At 48.0% G+C, this 5,503-nt stretch overlaps 1 long non-coding RNA gene across 1 annotated transcript in view; it reads right to left on the reverse strand.

Annotated features, from left to right (window-relative positions):
• Nucleotides 1-2,523, reverse strand: part of LOC105506617 — a 5,967-nt gene extending 3,444 nt beyond the window's left edge. The window contains exon 1 of the long non-coding RNA XR_001000953.1: nt 2,360-2,523. This is a non-coding gene — a long non-coding RNA (uncharacterized LOC105506617). The remainder of the gene's footprint in view (nt 1-2,359) is intronic.
• Nucleotides 2,524-5,503: the final 2,980 nt, after the last annotated feature.

Below are 5,503 nucleotides of genomic sequence, written 5' to 3' on the forward strand. Positions count from 1 at the left end.
CCGGGAGGCAGAGCTTGCAGTGAGCCGAGATCATGCCACTGCACTCCAGCCCAGGCGACTGAGCGAGACTCTGTCTCAAAAAAAAAAACACACAAAAATTAGCCAGGTGTGGTGGTGCTTGCCTGTAGTCCCAGCTACTCAGGAGGCCGAGGCAGGAGAACCACTTGAACCTGGAAGGCAGAGGTTCCAGTGAGCTGAGATTGCGCCACCACACTCCAGCCTGGGTAACAGAGCAAGACTCCATCTCAGAAAAAAATTTTAAAAAGGGACAGGATCTTGCTCTGTCACTCAGGCTGGAGTGCAGTGGTGTGATCATAGCTCACTGCAGTCTTGAACTCCTGGGCTCAAGTAATCCTCCCATCCCACCTCAGCCTCCCAAGTAGCTGGGACTACAAGTGCACACCATGCTGCCCAGCTAATTATTTGTTTTGTAGACATGAGGTTTTACTCTGTTGTCCACTCTGGTCTCCCACTTTGACCTCCAAAAAGTGCTGGAATTGCAGGTACGAGCCACCTTGTCCAGCCATGAAGCTCGTACTGGACCCCAGGCAACTGGATTCTACTCTCTGCAGGCCTAACCATCAAGCTGCACTGCCCAAGTCAAACTGACTCTTATAGCCTCAGGCCGCAAACATCATCAACTTGGTTTTCTTCACTTCAAAGATGAGGAACAGAGAGGTGCAAGTGTTAATAACAGTAGAACTAGGACCAGAGCTCTGGATTCCAGGCTTCCGGTCCAAGGGCACATTCTCATGGTTGTCTCTCAAAGCAAGGCACCCCTGGGGAGCTTGCATGTCCTGCCAGGGCCTTCAGGTGCTATTTACTCAGCTAGGTGTGGACTCTGCCCAGCTTCTGGGCTATTGTTTTCACAGCAAATGTCACCCAGCACCCCCTCCAACCAAGGAATGGGAACAAAGACCGAAAAAACATTATTTTGCTGGTTTCAGACACTTTGACATGAGTTTTCAGTTTCTATCTAATAAAATGCAAATTACTGAAAGAGGGGGTTGACTGAGAAGTGTCGCGTCCTAAAAGCAGTGGACCAGGCCTGGATCTTTTCCATGCCTGGGCAACCTCCAGGACACGGGGCAAGGAATCTAGATTTGAATCCCAGTTCCATTAGCAGGGCATGGTGGCATACATCCGTAGTCCCAGCTACCTGGGAGGCTGAGGTGGGACGATCATGTGAGCCTGGGAAGTAGAGTCTGCAGTGAGCTGTGATCACGCCACTGCACTGCAGCCTGGGCGACAGAGTGAGACCCTGTCTCAAAATAATAATAATAATAATAAGATCCCAGTTCCACCACTGACAATTTCATGGTCATCGACTTAACCTCACAGCACTTCATTCTCCTCTGAGAAAGGCAGCCAATTCCTAACTTATGAGAACCAAAGAGAGAATGGATGCCAAGTGCTCACACAGTGCCTGGCACGTGTCCAACACTCGTTAGCTATCCTTCCTAAAGTTGACTTATTTCAGACATCTCATGTATGTCTCTTTGAAAATAAAGGAAGCTTTAAAGTATAGAGGACAAAAACAAGGCTTACGGTTTTTCCCTACTCTGACTTTACCTGGCTTCTTCCTGGAAAAGGGTTCCAAGAACTTTTAGAAGTAGAAAGTGAACAAACAAGGGAGATTTTAATCTGTAAAAACAGTCCTACCGATTCCCTCTTTCTCAGGGAGGCCACTGCCTGCAGCTGGAAGCAAATCCACTTAATCAGTAACTTTAGCTCCCTGATCAGTTTCCAACAAGCAGTTCCTATTCTTGAACCAGGATATGCAAACATAGGCACTTACTGGAAGGGAGGTTTCAGGGCCTCTGGGATTTCGTCAGCTGCTCACTCTCCCAGGAGACCTTGTGGGACCTGTCAAGCCAGCGGCCAAGGACAGAAGGCAAGCTGAACATTTCAAGGTCTACTGGGCCTTCCCCCTTTCAGTTTTTAATTCAGGCAGAACACATTTAAGAAATGCCAAGGAGAAAACTGTGGATTTATGGCTGCCAAGCCAAGTGGAGTGCAGAAAGAAAACAAGAGGAAAGGCTGGGCACGGTGGCTCAAGCCTGTAATCCCAGCACTTTGGGAGGCCGAGACGGGCGGATCACGAGGTCAGGAGATCGAGACCATCCTGGCTAACACGGTGAAACCCTGTCTCTACTAAAAAATACAAAAAACTAGCCGGGCGAGGTGGCGGGCGCCTGTAGTCCCAGCTACTTGGGAGGCTGAGGCAGGAGAATGGCGTAAACCCGGGAGGCGGAGCTTGCAGTGAGCCGAGATCCGGCTCCAGCCTGGGCAACAGAGTGAGACTCCATCTCAAAAAAAAAAAAAAAAAGAAAACGAGGAAATACAAAAGGATGCCTACCTCATTGTACAAAGTGGGAAGGCAGGACAGGTGCACACAGCACAGCCTTGTCCTATCTCAGGAGCCCTGGGTTCCAGCCCAGCTCCTGATCCCAAGAGATACCTTTCTTGGAACTCCAAGGGAGAGCAGCAACACTGGCCAAGCCCAGAGACCTGAAGTTCATTCCCATTGCTTTAGGCACAGCGTCAAAGCAGGGAAGTGGGGGTGGTGAGTGTGTAAAATTTAAGGCCAATTGCAGAGGTGGGGGAAGGATATTCTCTCTCTTTCTCTTTCTCTCTTACACACACACACACACACACACACACACATCCTGCCTCCCATTTTTAAAACAAGTTGTTGATTAAGGTCAGGTGAGGTGACTCACACCTGTAATCCCAGCAGTTTGGGAGGTCTAGGCAGGCGGATCACCTGAGGTCAGGAGTTTGAGACCAGCCTTGCCAACATGGTGAAACCCCGTCTCTACTAAAAGTACAAAACTTAGGTGGGCGTGGTGGTTGGCGCCTGTAATCCCAGCTATTCTGGAGGCTGAGGCACAAGAATCCCTTGAGCCTGGGAGGCAGAGGTTGCAGTGAGCTGAGATCATACCACTGCACTATAGCCTGGGCAACAGAGCAAGACTCCATCTCAAAAAAGAAAAAAGTTGTTGGTTAAAAGAGAAATATTAAGGAAGTATTGAAGGGGCTGGAGGGAAGGTAGGAAAGAGACAAAGGACAAGAGTTAAAATAAGTATATACAGAAATCTGGAAGGATCAGCTGGGCATAGTGGCTCATACCTGTAATCCCAGCACCTTGGGAGGCTGAGATGGGCAGATCACTTGAGGTCAGGAGTTTGAAACCAGTCTGGCCAACATAGAAAACCCTGTCTCTACTAAAAATACAAAAAATTAGCCAGGCATGGTGGAAGGCACCTGTAATCCCAGCTACTTGGGAGGCTGAGGCAGGAGAATCGCTTAAACCTGGGAGGCAGAGGTTGCAGTGAGCCAAGATCATGCCACTGTACTCCAGTCTGGGCAACAGTGCAAGACTCTGTCTCAAAAAAAAAAAAAATCTAGAAGGATCTTCTTATACTGCCTTGGAGAGAGTAGCAGGTGTTAAAGGCTGAACATATTTTTTTCTTTAGTTTCAAGTCATTTTTAGCACTAGATGAACTGTTATTGCTTTCTTGAGATTCTATCTCAGGTGCAGGTGGCTTCTAGCTTCTTTGTCAGGGAAAAGAGGCATGAAGAAAAGAAGCTAAATTCTGTGCAAATTCCTACTCATCCTTCAAAGTCCATTTGAACATCTCTTCTTTATGAAGCCTTCCCTGATGGCCCTGGGGAGTTAGGCGTCTTTCTTTTTCCTTGGTACCACCACTTAGGGATGCTTACAGTTACACTGCATTGGAACTATTTGCATGTCTCTCTCTTCTTCTGGATTCTGGTCCCCTGAGAGCAAGATAAAAGCACCAGTGTTCAGGATAAATGCATGACCCCAAATCCAAGGTTTTCTGGCAGTGGTTATGATTACGATGCTAGAAATATCAGTTTATTGCAGTTGTCATGGCTAATTGTACCCAGCTTCTGGACACCAAATAAAAAAGCATTGAATGCAAATAATAGAGCACAGGTGAAGGGTGGTGAATTCCCAGGAGAACACTAAGTCTGCACAAAAGCAAATTGTTCTCCTCCCTCTCATGCTGGTACCCGAGAGAGTGTGGGACACTCCCTTCCCCCTCGGTCAACATTAGAGGAGTCCCTTTAGTTTTTATTTTTTTGAGACAGAGTTTCTCTCTTGTTGCCCAGGCTGGAGTGCAGTGGTGTGATCTCAGCTCACTGTAACGTCCCTCTCCTGGGTTCAAGCAATTCTCCTGCCTCAGCCTCCTGAGCAGCTGGGATTATAGGCATGTGCCACCACGCCTGGCTAAGTTTTTGTATTTTTAGTAGAGACAGGGTTTTGCCATGTTGGCCAGGCTGATCTCAAACTCCTGACTCAGGTGATCCACCCGCCTTGGCCTTCCAAAGTGATGGGATTACAGGTGTGAGCCACTGCACCAGGCCAGAGGAATCCCTTTAGAAAGCTGTGTTTTCGGTTGGGTGCGGTGGCTCACCCCTGTAATCCCAGCACTCTGAGCGGCCAAGGCAGGCAGATCACCTGAGATCAGGAATTTGAGACCAGCCTGGTGAAACCCCATCTCTAAAAAAATACAAAAATTAGCTGGGCGTGGTGGTGTGCACCTGTAATCTCAGCTACTAGGGAGGCTGAGGCAGGAGATTCACTTGAACCCCGGGGGATGGAGGTTGTAATGAGATGAGATCACACCACCACACTCTAGTCTGAGCCACAGAGCAAAAAAAAAAAAGAAAAAGAAAAAAAGAAAACTGTGTTGTCAGTGATTTTTCCCAAGACTTTTTGTTTTGTTTTGTTTTTTTTAGACAGCTTCTTGCTCTGTTGCTCAGGCTGGAGTGCAGTAGTACAAGATCGGCTCACTGCAGTCTCAACCTCCTGGGCTCAAGTCATCCTCCCTCTTCCCACCCCAACCTCCCCGGAAGCTGGGACTACAGGCATTTGTCACCACGCCCAGCTGCTTTTTGTATTTTTTGTAAAGACAGGGTTTCACCATGTTGCCTAGGCTGGTCTGGAATGCCTGGGCTCAAGCGATCTGCCTGCCTTGGCCTCTCAAGTACTGGGATTACAGGCATGAGCCACCATACCAGGCCTTCCCCAAGACTTTTAAGTGAAACTTAGAATCAAACAATGCAATTCCAGCAATCCTGAACAAATCTGATTTCTCAAGACATTACTGAAACACTTCAATTTGAGAAATGTTTATTCCGACCCAAAGCCATACCCAGGGCAGCTGTCTTCTTCACCCCTTTATTCCATAAGGTAAGAAAAAAACATACTCACAGAGCCTTAGAGTTGTAAAGGTACCTGGTCACCTGGAAGGTGACTTGAAAGAACCCGTGCCCCTCCTCTTGCATATACCTCTGGATTTTTGGAGAATCTGCATTCATTTCTTTACCCACACTGCCTCTGTACAGACCTCCCTTGAGTGAGTGTCTGTTCCAGGCACCTCCACACACTGTTCCCATGTGCTGAGGGGGACACTGGTGGGCAGGCAGACCTCAAAAACAGTTGGTTGCAGTTGCTATCACTTTCCTTTAG

This window comes from Colobus angolensis, unplaced genomic scaffold (genome assembly GCF_000951035.1).
Source record: "Colobus angolensis palliatus isolate OR3802 unplaced genomic scaffold, Cang.pa_1.0 Scaffold139, whole genome shotgun sequence".
Taxonomy (NCBI): Eukaryota; Metazoa; Chordata; class Mammalia; order Primates; family Cercopithecidae; genus Colobus; species Colobus angolensis.